Below are 17,769 nucleotides of genomic sequence, written 5' to 3'. Positions count from 1 at the left end.
ATAAATAGACGAGAAAATGGGAAAGAGTCTCAAACTCATGGGCCCCAGGGGTGGGGGTGGGGGAGGAAATTTCCTAACATAACTCCAATGGCTCACACTCTAAGATCAAGAATTGATAAATGGGACCTCATGAGCTGAAAAGCTTCTGTAAGTCAAAGAACATAGTCAATAGGACAAATTGGCCACCTACAGATTGGGAAATAAACTTCACTAATCCCACATCTGATAGAGGGCTAATATCCAAAATATATAAAGAACTCAAGAAGCTAACCTCCAAAAAAATGGGGTATAGAACTAAACAGAGAATTCACAACAGAGGAATCTTGAATGGCCGAGAAGAAGAAAATTTCAAAGTCCTTTCCTCAGGAAAATGCAAATCAAAATGACCCTGAGATTCTTTCTACCTTATACCAATCAGAATGGCTAAGATCAAACACTCAGGTGACAGTACATGTTGGGGAGGATATGGAGAAAGAGGAACACTCCTCCATTGCCAGTGGATTGCAAACTGGTACAGCCACTATGGAAATTAATCTGGAGGTTCCTCAGAAAATTAGAAATAGATTTACTTGAAGACCCAGCTATACCACCCCTGAGCATATACCCAGAGAATGCCCCACCATACCACAAAAGCACATGTTCCACTATGTTCATAGTGACCTTATCTGTGATAGCCAGAAGCTGGAACAATCCAGATGTCCCACAATGGAAGAATGGATACAGAAAATGTGGTTCATTTACACAATGGAATACAATTTTCAGCTATTAAGAATGAGAACATCATGAGATTTGCAGACAAATGAATGGAACTAGAAAATATCATCCTGAGTGATAACTGAGACCCAAAAATGACATGCATGGTGTTTACTCACTAATAAGTGGATATTAGCCAAAAAATACAGACTACCCAGGATACAGTCGACAGAACTCAAGAAGGTTAACAAGCTGGGTCCTTACTTGGGTCCTTACCCAAGTGAGGATACTTCAGTCCCACTTGGGAGGAAAAAGAAAGCAGATGGTAGGGGAGGAGAAAACTGGGTCAGAGGGGGCAGGGGAATATAATCAGATATTGGGGGATCAAGAGTGAAGCCCCAAAGGCAAGCAGAATGAATGGAAATATGCAACCTCAAGGGTGGGAGGGGGGACCTTCTAAGATGTACCAGAGACCTGGGAGGTGAGACAATCTCAAGACTCAAAGAGAGAGACCTTAGACGACCTCTTCCCCTACAGTGAGGAGAGTTCATCTCCAGTAGAAAGACAGGGCATCAAGTGAAGGATGGGGTTGCCATCCCACAGTCAAAAACTCTGACCCAGAATTGTTCCTGTCTAAAAGAACTGCAGGGACAAAAATGGAGAAGAGACTAAGGGAAAGGAAATCCAGTGACAGGTCTAAATTGGGATTCAGCTCAAGTGTAGGCTCCAAGGCCTGACACTATTACTGATGCTATGGTGTGCTTACAGACAGGAGCCTAGCATGGCTGCCCTCTGAGAGGCCCAACAAGCAGATGACTGAGATAGAATCAGATAAACCCAACCTGTGGTCTGAAGTCAGAGACCCCTGCAGTAGAATTAGGGAAAGGCTAGAAGAAATTGAGGAGGATGTCGACCCCATAGGAAGGCCAACAGTCTCAACAAACCTGGACCCCCAAGATCTCTCAGACACTGAGCCACCAACCAGGCAGCATACACTAGCTGGTCTTTGGCCCCTGACACATATACAGCAGAGGACTGCCGGGTCTGATTTCCCATCTTTTAAAAAGCATACCCTGTTGAAGTAATTATTTAAAAGCGGCTGCCAGTCAAGCTGACTGTCCAGGCTGCAGCGGCTCTGCCTAGCTCAACCACGTGGCCCGAGGCCACGTGTGCGCTGCAGCTAGAAACCGCCAGCCAGAGACACCAGCCCTGCCACCCACAAGACGCCAGCGTGGGAGATGGCTTTGCCAGTCTTCCATGCTCTCTCTGCAAGGCTGGGCATTGCCCAGACCATCCCACCAACCACATGGGCTCAGTACAAATGAGACTCTAGTGCTTAGATTATCCAAAGGCTTATATATTTGGTAATGATCAATAACCAGATGCCCTTACAATCAGAGGTGTAACCCAATACCCAACCTAGATATACCAACTACCTTTGACTGCTACAGATAAGTGAACATCAGCCTCCATGTCCCCCTCTCTCGTTCTGTCTCTCCCTTAGCTCCTTCTCTTCCTTCTCTTAGCTCCTTCTCTTCCTTCTCTTCCTCTCCTTCTTCCTCCTCTTCCTTTCTTTACTCCTCCCACCTTAGTTCCTCATACAACACCCATCTTTTTCTTTTCTTACTGACTTTGGAGTATCTATCCTTACAGAGAAGCCATTATCAAATGTTTCAAATAAACAATAGACTGTGATACATGTTGCCAATAAGATGTTCACTAACAGGTTCACTATTTTTAATTATGGGTTTCGCACCCTCAAGTTGAAGGTATCTCATTTAGATCAAGATTTAAGAAATGCAAGCAACAGATTTTTTACATTATCATGCGGGAGTATCACAATTTACTTATTCAACACTAGAAATTCTTGTCTCACTTTAAAATGTATCTTTCTTTTTCCCATCAGGTGTTACAAATATGTCCGAAGTCTTCTAAGTTTGACAGCTTTCCTCATTGTCACTATTAATATCCACGTGGTGGTCTGTAGCTGCTGCTTCTCTTCAGCCCAATGCCTAGTCAGAGAGATTCCCACTTCCTGTACCATCTTTGCCTGTGAGGAAACCTCTCTTTCTCTCTCCATAAGAAATCAGAAAAAAGCAATTTATTTCTATGGGACATTTATACATGTGTGCAGCAGAACAAAGGGACTTTATTATTTCTAATCAGGAAATGGCTTGAACTTTACCGATGAACTTCTTTTCAAGCTGGAAGCTATATCATTAATTACTTTACTCTCTACACAGTACATTACATTATGTATCAGATATTCAGCAGTGTTTCTAACCCCATTTCTTCCAAAAGACTTTTATGTACACAATTTATGTATATAATTTCTTCTCAAAATATATTTGAGTGAGTGGCAACCTAAACTTTGCTGTATGGGGTTTTAATTTGTAAGTTCATTATAATAGAGTAATTTTTATAATAAAATAGTTGAATATAGTATATTAAAATTACCATATTTCTTCCCACTTGTGGAATGCATATGTGGCAACCATAGACCCATCTTTGCATCTTCATCAAGATCTGTCTCTAACAGCTTCTATATTTGTTCCAGGCTCTTAACAAATGCCTGTGTATAGAAAGGTTGGTCCATTTATCAAAGGACTGGAGGATTGCTCAGATCATTGGCAGTTAATTAAAACAAAGGATTATAAAAGTGGTGTGCATAAATGTTAAATTTTTTATAATTTCAAATACACATAGTCATGATCTCTTGTGAGAGTTTTGATGTAGGACTCACCTAAACCTTCCTCTGTGTCTGTGTTGCAGAGTGGAGGTTTGACTGGTCTTTGTATATGCCATTCCCATAATGCATTTTTGTAGATGCCATTCCCATAATGCATTTTTGTAGATGCCATTCCCATAATGCAGCACCTACAATTTCCAGTTTCAGGCTCAGTAAAGAAGTCAGTCCTTAAAGACTGTTAGGAAACAACATGAGACCAGAATTCCTAGCTGACACATAATGGCCCAGCTTCTGTGGCTCCCTCCTAATTTGATATGTTTTAAAAATGTTATTCAGAACAGTCCAACCTCATTCCCACATCCTCATCCTCAACTCTCAGACTTTTCATCCATCTTTTTTGGTTTATAGGCTTGCTCTGTTTCATTAACCATTATCCCTAATACTGACATGTGATAGGATCCTTGGAACCTGGGAGGTACTAGTTTATTTAACAAAGGAGAGAGAGAGAGAGAGAGAGAGAGAGAGAGAGAGAGAGAGAGAGAGAGAGAGAGAGAGATTTTCTAGCACAGCTTTTTCTGTCGTGTGTGCCAGGCCTGAAGAGAAAAGCATTAGTCAGAAGTACACGATGAACCATTTGAGGTAAGAGGTCTGACCTGAATTGAAGATTGAGTGACCTGGTTGGAGTCTGCCTTTAGAACCTGGAGAAAATTTCACTAGAATTCAAAAGATGTGGAAAGAATTTTTTTCCCAGAACTTACCTTACAGACTACAAACCTCTTGTAGCTATTGTTTGTGTGCTTCTGGGAGAAATGAAGAAGACAGAGGCATGTGACCTCTATCTTGGGAGCTCGCCTTGTTTCCACTCCTCACATTAGCGTCATATCCATGATCTTGGAGGCTTGGTATTTTTTAATACAACATAGATTGAACATTTTCCAGCCCCACACTTATCTTTGCTCCCTCTGCCACCTGGCCAGCTAAGTATATGGCAGGTCCTTATTGACTGACCAGGAAGCAGAGGCTGACCTTTGCCTGGGCTCGGGCTTTTACATAGCTGGGAAGAAAAAGAGAAACATGGTTATAGTATCATGGAAAGCAATGAACAGCCTGAAAGACAAAGACCCCAATGGATTCAGAATGGGGAAAAACTTGAAACCAAATCACCCAGAGAAAGCTCACCCTTCTCTTCTCACATTTTATGCATCTAGCAGAAAAAGGCTATCACATTCTGCAAGTTTTACCTAATATTCCTGTAAATCAGCTCAATGGAAGTGTCTTGAAATAGTAATTAAGAATTGGAACATTGAAACCTGACATTGATTTATTCATAATGCCCCAGCTCTAGCTATGAATAAATCCAAGTTAGAGTTTCTCTGTTTCTAAATTGGCTATAGCAGTGCCTGCCTCACAGCCTTGTCTAAATGAGTGCTTAGTAACACACACACACACACACACACACACACACACACACACACACACACAAACACATGTACACACACTGGATGTGTTTTCATACCCTGTATAACTAGATATACTCAGTTAAATGCATATGACCAGAAAATTCCCTATGAGAAGAAATTGCCAACAGGCTTCTAAAAGATGACACATAGACCTGAACAAATCTGGGGTTTAATTTTAAGTAGTTTCTTACACCAGTGATAACTCCCTGAAAACATCTGTTAACTGGCCTTTTCACACTCTCTAAGCGACTGACAGTTGATCTTCACAGTGACCTACCTCCCAAATTGTCAACAAGTTAATCCTGTCCATTTAGCCCTAGTGGGAAGTGAGTGACATTGTATTCTAAGATCTCTTTTCTATGTTGACAACCCAAATAAAGTATTTTGGGTAATCTTCCATAAAACTCAATACCTTAATTAAATAGAACAACCCATTCCAAGACCAAATCAGCAGTTCTGTATAGAGGCCAATTGCCTGGGGATCTTGCTAGAATGGCCATTAGGGAAAAGTAATTGTTGTTTGCTGCACTGGTGACATACTTTTAACTTACTGGAAATCGGGTCCATTTGGCTTAATTGGAAGACATTTCTAAACCAGTCATCACAAGGCATCTCAGTTTTCAAAGACCTTATAGTGTCACGGGGAAGACAGACAGACAGACATATCAAGAGCTCCCGCAAAGTATTATCAGTGCTTGGAACAGAACAACTCAGATGTTAGAAACATTTTTTTTTTTGCAATAAAAATCAGCCAAGCCTTCAGTCTTTAGGGTGATTGTAGATAGAATACCCAGATTTAGGTTTAAACCTGTTCCACGTTGAGGTTGTAATTATTTTAGAGCCACTAGATTATGTGTGTGTTAGATAGGTAGGCCACAGCAGAGATAGGGCATTTGTACATCACACAGACTCCTGCAGAATTCCCTGCATAAAATCCCTGGAAGGACCATCAGGTGAGACACAGGCATCTGTCTCTCCAAACTGGGACAATGGGGGCCACCTGATGTGGCCAGCAGTGTATGGAGGAAGGTTCCCCATATTACCACCCCAGAATGATTCCCTACATCCTAGATCATTGACTATCCCTGATCTGCCTTGGCTTCAGCTTGTGTTATGCCTGAGAATAGTATTTCTCTGCAGATCCATGAGGACCAAAAAGCACTCAATAAAAACTTGTTGAAAACAGGCTGAGTAAGAGTTGTAGGTAACATGCACAATCTAGGGATTATAATCAATTCCAACCTAAATCTCAGTAGATTCCTAGCCACGGCTAATTAATGGCCATATCAGACACTGCAGTATAATGATGTATAAGCCTGGTTTAATACAACAACAAATCACATTACTTGATAAAGTAACGAACATATTATGTTTTAGGCCTGGTTAACTGTCAAACTAGGAATTTAATTTTCTGTTTCTCTTTCTGCTAATAATAGGACAAGTGGAAGTGTTTGAAAAGTCCAATTTCATGGCATAGAATTCAGAGCCATGCAAAGATCAAGCAGCTTTGTTTACCAAAGGCCTATAATTGAGGGACAGTCTCTCCTGCAATTAAACAGTTAGCTACGGCAATGTGGTTCTTGAATTTATTCTATTTTTAATTGTTGTAGACATTTGTTCAGCATCTGCTTTTATAGCCATTTAACTAAAGAGATGTTGCTGTAATAAAGTGTGTAAATTTGTATTGAGTGGCATTGTTAGCTTTCACCAGAGTGTATGTGTACCTTGTACAATGCAATTAGTATTTTCTAGAGCAACTGGCTTTCAAAATCTGCAGCATGTTACAGCTCACAAGGACATTTTCTGTAGAAATATATGAACAGGTGAGCAGGTGGATGAATGTAGAGAGATATTCTCTAGAGCCCTGTGGCATTTTTATTATATCATGTGCAAATTATCAAACACTTTTTAAACAAATAAACAGATAGTTAAATCATGATTTGTGGCACAGAATAATAAAGCCAGATTCTCTGTTTTCTTCCCCTCATCTCCTCTCTTATCATAATCTGTTTTTTTTTTTTCTCTCATCCTTGACCAACATGGGGTTGGTGCAGTCAAAAACGTATTTGAAGATTAGCCACTATGTAGATGGTAAATATTACTTTCTATTTGGAGAATGTACGTGAAGCTGTATTAGACCTGAAAAAAAAACAACTGTGAGTGATGTATTTTGGATTATTTTTAGACATCAAAATGCATATATGTATGTGTATGCTAGTGTAATTATCCACTTTCCAGGAGATACTGAAAATCCTTTCCAGAAGTCTTCCATTCCAACTGCTCTCGGTTTCACCGTCTCTTCTCGGAATTTATTATTTTCGTAGCCTCTTGTCACTTTAAGAGAGCACACATGTCAGCCAGCAGTGAACTCAGCTGGTCCAGTTTCTGTGAAACTTCACAAAAGCTTGGCTAGGAAGACTCTAAACATTCAGCTGTCTGAAAAAAAAAATTCAAGTGGCTATTTTTTCGTCCATGAGATGTTGATGAGTTAGAACAGAGACTGGAAACGGAAATGTTCACTAAGGTGACAGTGGCTGTTCTTTCATAGTGATGCCAGCCCTCCCATCACATGCCATGCCAAGGTGCAAGTTCCACTGGTCAATTCCATCCCAGGAGACCTGGGTGGGAAGTAAGAATGCTGTGGGAGCCTGGCCCACTTTCTTTGTGTATTGCATTGTCATTCCTACAAGTCCCAGGAAGGGGACTGGGGATCATTTCTAAATTGGTTTTAAAAGTCTGCCGAAGCTTTTGATATTTAACCCTGAGCATTTCCCCCCTAGAACAAGGAAAGAGACTTTTGTTTCCCACAAATGGTGATGACAATATTAACAAGAAAAGAGGGAGACAAGTCTGACTACACTGGACCATTTTCTTTATCTTTAAAGTGTTTTCCTAGGTCCCTGGTGGTGTTTTAATTGTGGCCTCTGCAAAACCCTTCTGTGGTTTCTGTTTGGCTTGTGCTGCCTTCAGCTTTGTTTCTGGTATTTGGGATCCTGTCAGAATTACTAGGTCAAAAATCTCGTGTGACGGCTGGATGTAGTTAAATCTCTCTTCCTACCAAGAGTTCACCACTTGGATTTAGTGATATGTGTCTTGTGTGGATGTGTGCAAGTCACACACACACACACACACACACACACACACACACAGGCAGACAGACAGACAGACAGATACACACACACACACACACACACACACACACACACACACACACACACGAGTGTCCCTCGGCATCACCTTCTCTATTAGGATTATCAGAACCCTGGAATTGTGGGTAGAAGAAGATCTATTTCTTTTGCAAAAGGTGAGAAAAATGGGTGGGTGTCAGGGAAAGGGAAAAGAGGAAAATAAAGTGTGTGTGTGTGTGTGTGTGTGTGTGTGTGTGTGTGTGTGTGTTGGACTGAAGGAGGGAGAAAGAAGAGAAGGGACTATGAGTGAATGTGGAGGGAGGCGGGGAAATGAAAGGATATTATATATTTTTTTGTATCTGTCATTTCCCTGCTATCTCCCATATGACTTCTTAATCCATCAGAATGCTGGGAAGATAATGTTTTGGGCGAAATAACATGAGAGAGAGGATAGACTCCCAAGGACCAATATCTTTATTGCTCGGAGGATAAACGGATTATGTCAGCCATTTTCTGTTGCTGACAGCTTTTCTTATTAACCGATTTTATTTTTTAATCTTCCAGGGAAGAAATATGGTTTTATGTCACAATAAAACGCCGGTCACATCTAATTCTGCCCTCAAACAAACAGATTTCTGAAAGCCTTGCAGAGAAATTTGAAATAACTTTAAAGAGGGGGTTTTTGGATAAAGTCTTTATCCAGGGGCTTGTTCAACTGCAGTGTAAAAGGTTTACAGAGAGAGGAGAGGAGAGAATCGGTGGGAGGGAGGGGGGAGAGAGAGAGAGAGAGAAAGAGAGAGAGATAAGGGCAGAGGGAGAGAAGGAGAAAGGAAGACACACACAGCTGCTTTACTTGGTGATCCTTCTTCAAACACAGGCGTGTCAGGAAAATGCAGGTTGAGTGAAAGAGGGTTGAGGCGGTGAGTGGAGAGACCTGACTTCCTCCGGGGTTCTGTATGTGGGTGCTGCCTGCTCACACTTCTAAAGCCTACACTTTTCCCTAGGTTTTCAGTCGGCATAACTAGCTAGTGGCATTTTTTTGCAAGAATTGTAAACAAACGTGAGAGGCGTTTGAAGCTCAGAGGTGCTGCTAGTGCCCCACCCCAGCCCCATGATTTCTTTGCTGGGAACCATCAACCTGCTTGAGGATTTAGGTCTTCAGTTACCCCACAAGAAAATCTCCTGTCAAACTCCCCATAGGTCTCTGGTCCTCACTCACTCCCACGGGCCTGCAGCAAATGCAGGGCCATCACTAACAACAACAACAACAAACCCTACTGTTTTCTCCCCCCCCTTCTCTTCTGTATGGCACAAGGCAATTTAGTTAGACAGTGCCCCTGCCCACTAGGGGCTTATCCCAGGACATGTCCTTAATTTGTGCTTCCAGTTTTGTGTGTGCCCTGCTCATGTAGACCCCGTACCTTGATTGATAGTGATGGCCAAGTCTTATAGCGTGCCCAGCTGGGGAGGACCAGTGATTTGAAGCACTTTAAAAATCTGTTAAAAAATAAATCGCTTGGATTTTCTCAAAAAAAAATTTTTTTTTAATAAAAGAAATGAACTTAGAAAATTCTTAAACCTTAGACAGTTTGGGACAGTTTGTTCTTTTTCCAAGCAAGTTTGAAAAGCCAAGTCTTCCCTAGCTGTTCCAAGATAGAAGATAAAACAGACTGAGCCAAACTTCTTATGTGGAAATAAGAAGACATCATCTCTTTACCCAGAGAACTGGAGGTAGGGAATGGTGGAGAAAAGTTACTGGAGATATTTCCTCTCTGCAGTGAATTGGCATTGTTCTAACACAGAACCAGAAGGTCAGTAGGACCCGGAGCTCAAAAGGAGCAGCCCAAGCCCCTTTGGGCTGAACTAAGCCTGAGCTTCCATGCTTTTGACTCTAAGCTGTTACTTAGGGAAAAAATGTGGGTGCCTAGCAAACCATTTTATTAGTTTCCCCACATCCATGGACATGAACCTCTTACAACACTGTAGCTGCACTGAGAGTGTCCCTGTTCCCTCCATCTGGAGGAGCAGACTTCACGGTGCCCTGTCTGAGTTGATGTTTGATGGCCTCATGGTCCTGGTGAAGAGCCACTTCAAGACAATGAGGTCACCAAGATTAATGATCAGGATGATGATAACAATGGTCATAGTTTGATTCTTGGTTTACCAAGCACCTTACATACATCATCTCACCTCCACACCTCAAATTATCAGCTTTGACAGGATGAGCACAATCACAATGATAATATCACCATCATCAACAGTAGTTAGAAGCTTTCTATTTACCTTAGATGTTTTAATTCAGGGTCTTGCTACATAGCTAGGCTGGCCTAGCCTTCACTGTGCAGCCTTGAATTCACAGCAATCCTCCTGCCTTAGCTTCACCAGTGCTGGGACTATAAGTATGCATCACCATGCCTGGCTCTGCTTAGTTTGCATCAAGTGCATACATTGAATTTAATCTTTTAAATCCACCTCTGATCTGTTTTATAGATGGAGAAACTGAAGCAAAGACAAGATGAATGATTTCCTAAGGTCTTACAGCAAGTACTGGTCAAGCCCAAGACTGCTCCAGACTGCCCAAGACTGCTTTTAATGCAGCATATGGGATCCAGAAAGGGCAGAGGATGATGTCACGCAACTGAATCAATGGTAGATTTGAATCTTGTGCTGAGTTTTGCAGACCTGCCATGACCTATCTTCTTTCTCATTCCTATCAGCCATTTTTTATGTCTACCTTTCAATTTCTTAGCTCCAGAAACCTATGAGTTGTGTCACCTTTGGAGGTACGTTTGGAGGGGCACCCTTCAACCCCAGCCTGTATGTGCATGGTCTGTGCCTTTCTGTGTATCTGTCTCTCACTCCATGAATCACGTCTTTGTCTTGCCTGTAGAACACAAGTCATTCATGGGCAGTTTTCTTTTCTTTTATTTCTGGTGCTGAGCACCATGCTCGACAAAGTGTGTGGGTGAGCATTTCTCACGAATGTGCATGCTTACTAGTAAAAGGAAGAAGTACTGTGTCCGTGTTCGACGTGACTGGGAGACACATGCAGTCGGTGTGAGGTGCCTAGTCAAGGAGTTTCTTTTTTTTGAGAATGTATTTTCAAAAAACTGTTGCAGGTCAGGAACACGAAATCAAAATAAGCCATCACAATGCAAGGATTTTTTAAAAGCATTCTTTTGTAACGAAACATTGAAGTCCCACATGTACGTCACCATTCAGGACTCAGTCTCCTGCTGTAGATGGCACCGTACCACGTGGGCACAGAGCCTCCCTGCAATGGTCCACAGTTATTCCACTCTTTATTTTCCCATGAGCGTCTCTAGGGCACTTTCCTAATGCAGTGTAACTGAGGAATTCCTAACTGTTGTCCTACAGACACAGTCTTAATTGTCCATTAATGGATAATTGAGAGGGAGGGATGGAAGGAGGGAGAGCACGTGAGAGAAAGAGAGGAATACATCCATAGGGGAGGAAGCATGGAAAATGCAAAGTTAAAGCTACATTAAATTGGTTTCCTGAGAAACTTGAAAGAGCCGGTATCATACAGTGTTTCGCAAATTTATTAAAACAGAAATTCTGTGTGGGGATCTTCTGGAGACCATTTCTTATACAACTTGGTCTGTAACAGTTTGGTAAGAGTTCTTCATCCCTTATGTCTAAGTATCCTTGGCACATGTTCCATTTCAAAGAATGTTTTTGATTATTGTGTGTGCACTTACCCTTTCACACATATCCACACTCACACTCACACTCACAGCCCCCCCCCCATGGTGCTACAGGACAATATAGTTACCAAGGGTTATGTGCTAATACTATTATTAATGTAAATAGAAACTTAGGACCTCATAAATACCACTTGACTTGCAAGTGGTAGGAACTCGGTCCTCAAGCTATTACAAAAGGACTTTTCTGTGGATTTCGTCATCAGCATCACCATCAGCATAGACTGTAATCTCAAGGTGTGAGTCATGAAGACACCAAAAGTAAACCATGGGCCTGATAGCAAAGGAAGTTTGGCATTGTGTTTTGATGCATGCACAAGAAGGAAATGGGTCAGTTATATGAGTGAAGATGCATGAAGACCAAAGCAGATGGAGGTCATGAGACACGCTATTCTAACCAAAACAGTCACAGAGTGGATCCGCTGGAAGCATTTGTTTCCACTTTGTTAGAAACGTGGAGTGTCAGATGGTGATATTCTTTCAGAGCTGTTGAATAACTAGATAATCTATTGAAAGCATCAAGCACAGGGTTGGATTTACCACAAGCATTTACCTAATGGTGGACTGTGTTAAATAATAACAGTAATGGTCGTAGCAGTTTTTGCATATTTCATTATTTGTCTCATGTTTATGTCTCTGGATTTGTAGTTAGTGGAATATGGTAGATTTTTTGGAGGTGGTATTAGGTTGTATGTCTTCCGCCTTCATTATTCAGTTTGTTTCTATGGACTTACACGAACAGGCTTTCTTTCCGGATTCATGTTGACTTCCTGGAATTTAATACATTCTATTAGTTTGCTGTAACATGAAAAACGGTATTTATTTTGTTCTATTTTCTGGAAGCCAGAAGTCCAAACTCAAAGTTCAGCAGGACTATGTTCCCTTTGAAAGGGAGAATCTGTGGAAGAGAACACTTCCTGGCTTCTTCCAAGCTTGGAAAACTTGATCTGTGCTCCTTAGCTTGCAGCTGCAGCCAATACACCCTCTGCCTCTGTCATCTGGGTTCCTATGGTCTCTGCATCACATGACAGTTTCCTTTTCTTATCAGGACAGTTATATCAATTCAGAATCTATTCTAAAGACCTTATCATAACTTATTATGTCTGTAAAGATAATATATCCAAGTAAGGTCATACTGACTGGTACTGAGGGGATAAGTCCTAAGGATATGTTTTTGTTTTATTTGCAGTAGGGTCTCACCATGTATCTTTGGCTGTCCTGGAACTCACCTGGTATATAGACCTGGCAGGCCTCAAATTCACAGAAATTAGCTTGACTTTGTCTCTTTAGTGCTGGGATTAAAGGTGTGTGCCATCCAACCCAGCTGAATTATATCTTTTGAAGGATACAAACATATAGCAATCACTACATCTATTCTGGTTTTATTAATTTAGTAAATGAGGAATATCACTAAGATAAAGCCATCATTAGTTAGGTTTTCTGTTACTGATAGTAAATACACCCCAAGTGATGTCATGAGGATAGAACCAGAGTCACCAAAGTAAGCATTCTTAGAACTGGTCTACAATACCACAGGAGTTATTATCAGGCTATATACCCACCCACCTCTGGTTCTGAGACACTTGTTCACCCACCTCAGGGTAGGGAAGTTGAGTGTTATGATTGAAGCCACAAGAGCTTTATATCATGGAAGGACAAGAGGGAGAAGGTGTAACTGGGCAATTAACTGAAAGAAAAGGAGGAGGAAGAGGAGCAGCAGCAACAACAACCCATCAACATCCACTTTACACATTAAATATTCAAAAGAGGGCCAAGTGTGTCACTTCTTTATGGGATACACCCAAAACCACAAAATTATGTTTGTGTACATCTCTGAAACAAATGTAGACATATTTGTAAATGTATCAATAATGCCCACAGAAGCAAACACAAAAGTGTTTCCCAAGTTTTGTTTAGCAGGAGCAGAACTTTGTAAAACTTCTAAAACATTAGATTTACATAGATGAGGTGACCTTGTAGCTCTTATTGGAAGCAACTACAGTATTTATACCAGCACGACAGTGAATGGTTTGTTTAGAACAAAGAAGCCACATAAACATTTTTTGCAAAGCTAAGCTTACAAGTGAGACATTTGGCATGTGGGGACTTCAGGAGGCAGAAAGATGTTAAGAATAAGAGTTCTGACTAGTACAAGAGGTTCAAAGATAATAAGGACTTCTTAGAAGATGATGGGTTGAAAAGAGGCCAAATTCTTTCTCCTGGCTACTGTAATAGAGAAACAATAGTGTTGTCTGATAGAAAAAAAAAAAAAAAAAAAAGAAATCATTTCCATTGTAGGCATGAGAAACAATGAAAACAATTCCAGACAAACGCAGTGACCCCAGTTTAGTCAAGCCATTCTGTATCAACTAGTGGAAAGAGCTGACAAAGAGGCAGGGCAGCTCCTGGATGAGCCTTGACTAAGTTATAAGTAGCAAAGAATAAACAATGATTGCTAAGAACAAAGGCTGCAGAATAGGAAGACTGCAAACTACATGGAAGTAATATATAGAGAGAAACAGAGTTGGGGGAGGCTGTTTAAGAGCAAACTCAAAACCGGAACCCTAGAAGTTCAAGGATGTCTAAATATCTAATTAAGATTGTGGTAACGAATAAAACCTTAAATAAACCCATGCCTAGAGGAAAGTCCAGTCCTGTGGCTGTCAGAACTGGGGAGGTGAAGTTTATTTAACTGTGTGAAATAAACTTCATTTTATAAGTGGTTGAAGCAGCAAACGCCCCATTTAAGACTGATCTTAAAGCAGATCCTACATCCATATATGGGCACTACACTGGTTGGACTCAATGGATTTGAATAAATAAATGACTTACAAAAAAAAAAAAAACAAAAAAAAAAACAACAACAAAAAAAAAAAACAACAAAAAAAAAAAACCAAGAAGTTGAGAGGGAGAAAGAGTAGGATGTGAGGTTGGGGTGGGGTTTCTGGATGGAACTGAAGGAGGCAGGGAACAGTGGATATAATCAAGATACATCACATACATACATGGCATTTTTTAAAGGTCTCTGTTTTTTAGAGCATGCCATTTAAGAATCATCTTCAAAGGAAACAAAATAAGTAAGTAAGTAAGTAAGTAAGTAACTATATTTTGTCTTAACATTTGAAAACATCATATCCAGAAACAGTTGCCAGGAAGGAAACAGCTATGTAACTCATGTGCCATTTTGGGGACTTAGAAGCCTGACTTGCTACTTCAGTTCTCAAATCTTGAAGAAGTCTTCAGAATGGTCCATATACTCGCTCTCCATGGGCATGTTCCTAGCTCAAGAAATCAATACAAAGCTAAATGCTGACTTATTAAAATGGTAATTATTGTTCTAACTGCCTTCCCATTCAATATCAGCCTTTTGAGAGCTGATGAATAACACTTCATTTAAAGCCGCAAATAAAAAATGATCTTAAAATACTTTTATTGCATTCGTAAGAAAAAGCCATTCGCACAGGCTATAGCTCATTAGAGAGATTTTTAAAAATAATGTGGCAGCTCTCCTTCCTACATAGATAATGAGAATAGACAGCAAGTCCCCGGGTGCAAGGAGATGCCACACAAGATCTTTGAGAAAACACAAACCGTCTTGGTAAACTTGGGTCAAGAAAGGAAAGTGTTCAGAGTGCAGTGTGTGCCAATCTTACTGATCCTCTAGGTACACCCTCTTCCTAAAGGGAACTATTAGTGAGAGAGAAAAGGAGACTTTAGGAATCATGATGAAGGAAATAACATTGGTAAAACTTAAAAAAAAAGCAAAGTAAAAAAATCACAAATGGCAGGACTGGGGAAATGACTCAGTGGATAAAGTTCTTGCTGTACAAGCGTTATTACTTTTGCCTTTTCTTTCTGATGAATCTGGGTATTTACCACTCTTTTAGAATTATAGTATTTTAAAACATACCTTCTCAAAATACTTCTTAATGAATTCTGCTTACACTGGATTCTACTCTAACACTCCTCCTATTAATCTCTAAGATTTAAATTTTAATTTAGATCTTTTCCTTGTCTGTTACTTAATTAGAAATCTGTTGATCTTGGTTAATTTTTTCAAAAACAGGCTTGTCCTATATATGTTGTTTTATTCTCCATCTCATTAATTTCTGCCCTGATCTTTCATTTCTTGTCATTCACTGATACTGGATTAGTATAACTCTAGTTTACCTAAGTCTTTGCTTTTCATCATTAGATTATTTATTTTAGATCTCCTGGATTTAAACAATGTATTCATTCATAACTGTACACTTTTAGGAGATTTTAAATCTCCTCTGTGGCTTCTCAAACGACCCACTGGCCATTCAAGAGTATATTGTTCAGTCTCCATGTATTTGTATAGTTTCTGTAGCTTCTATTTTTTTTTTACTATCATCTTATAAGATTTAAAAATATCATTGACTCTTTTGTCATATTTGGATTGGTTTTGTGGTCCACAATGTAATCTATTTTATAGAAGTTTCTTTGAACATCTAAGAAGAATGTGTTTTTATGTTTGCTAGATGGACTTAACTATATGCTTATTATTATTTGTTTTATGAAACTGAAAACACCAAATTTTGGTGCACATATATTTATAATAGTATATCTTCTTACTATCTGTTCTCTTTATTAATATGTAGTAGACATTTTCATTTCTTCTAATTAATTTTGGCTTGAGTATATTTATCTGATATCAAAAATAACTATGATGGCTTGTTTTCAGCTTCTATTTGCTTGATATCTACCCTTTGAATCTCCATGCATATAATCTGTGGTAGAGAGGTTCTTCACTGCTTATATAAGTTTGAGGTTCTAAACACCTCTGTGTTGGAATGCCCATTTGTTTTTCTACATTTGAGTCTTTTTCTCCTTAAGTTTATTGTATTAATTTTCTCTGCCTTTAATTTTCATCTCAGTTCCTTCTTTTATGTTATAGTCTTTGGTTTGGTCCCTTGGTCACATCCCAGAGATTTTTGGTCACACTCCTTTATTATGCTTTTCCTTTATAAGATTTATTTATTTATTTATTTATTTACTTATTTATTTATTTAATGTATGTGAGTACACTGTCTTTACACACACCAGAAGAGGGCATCAGATCTCATTAAAGATGGTTGTGAGCCACCATGTGGTTGCTGGGAATTGAACTCTAGACCTCTGGAGAGGAGCATTCAGGGCTCTTAACCACTGAGCTATCTCTTTAGCTTTATACTTTTCTTTATTCATGTTTAAAAACAATTATTTCTTTAACTTTGTCCTTTATCTGCTATTCTTTCTCCTGATGGATTAAAACTTTGTCCTCTATCTGCTATTCTTTCTCCTGATTGATTAAAACTATTGATGATGACTTCCACCATGTCATTATTTGGTTCACTGAGCTTTTAAAACATACATGTATTTATTTTTAATTAAAATGTAGTGTATCATTATCCTCTTTCCCTTCCTTATTTCCTACTCCTTCCATGTACCTCCTTTCTTGGTCCCTCCAACATTACAGCCTCTTTCCTTTGATTGTTATTATTACATATATGTATATATGCATTTATATAAACACAGATGTATGTACACAAACAAACAAGCAAACACACACACTCACACACACACAACCCAATGAGCCGGTTTAGTATTGCTTGGGCATACATGATTTCAGGGATAACCACTTGGAACTGGATAGACAATTCGGGGCCTTTCCCTGGGGCTGATCAACACTACCCTCTAAGTAGCAATTAGTTGCCTATTGTGTTTTTTTAAGGGTCGGGTCTCATGATATTTCCGCATACCATCTTAACCTGTCTTTGTGTTGTCTTTGTTCACCTACTATTTTGACAGCTTCATAGTTGAGATGTTATGGGTGTTGCTTCCCTGCATGTCTAGGAGACAGGACCTCACAGCCAACTTTCTGGGCTTGCAGTTCTTACAATCTTGTCTTTTCTTCTGCTCTGTTCCCTGAGCCTTAGTTATAGGAGTTGTGTTGTAGAAGTATCCATTGTGCTTACATATCATCTTTCAATGTGGTCCAGTCTTAATCCCATCACTAAAATGTTCAACTTCTTCAAAAAAATGTCTTTCTCCTAATTATCTCACTTTATTTT

This window comes from Arvicanthis niloticus, chromosome 21 (genome assembly GCF_011762505.2).
Source record: "Arvicanthis niloticus isolate mArvNil1 chromosome 21, mArvNil1.pat.X, whole genome shotgun sequence".
Classification (NCBI taxonomy): domain Eukaryota; kingdom Metazoa; phylum Chordata; class Mammalia; order Rodentia; family Muridae; genus Arvicanthis; species Arvicanthis niloticus.
The sequence above is the reverse complement of the archived record's forward strand: the minus strand, read 5'-3'. Positions refer to the sequence as shown.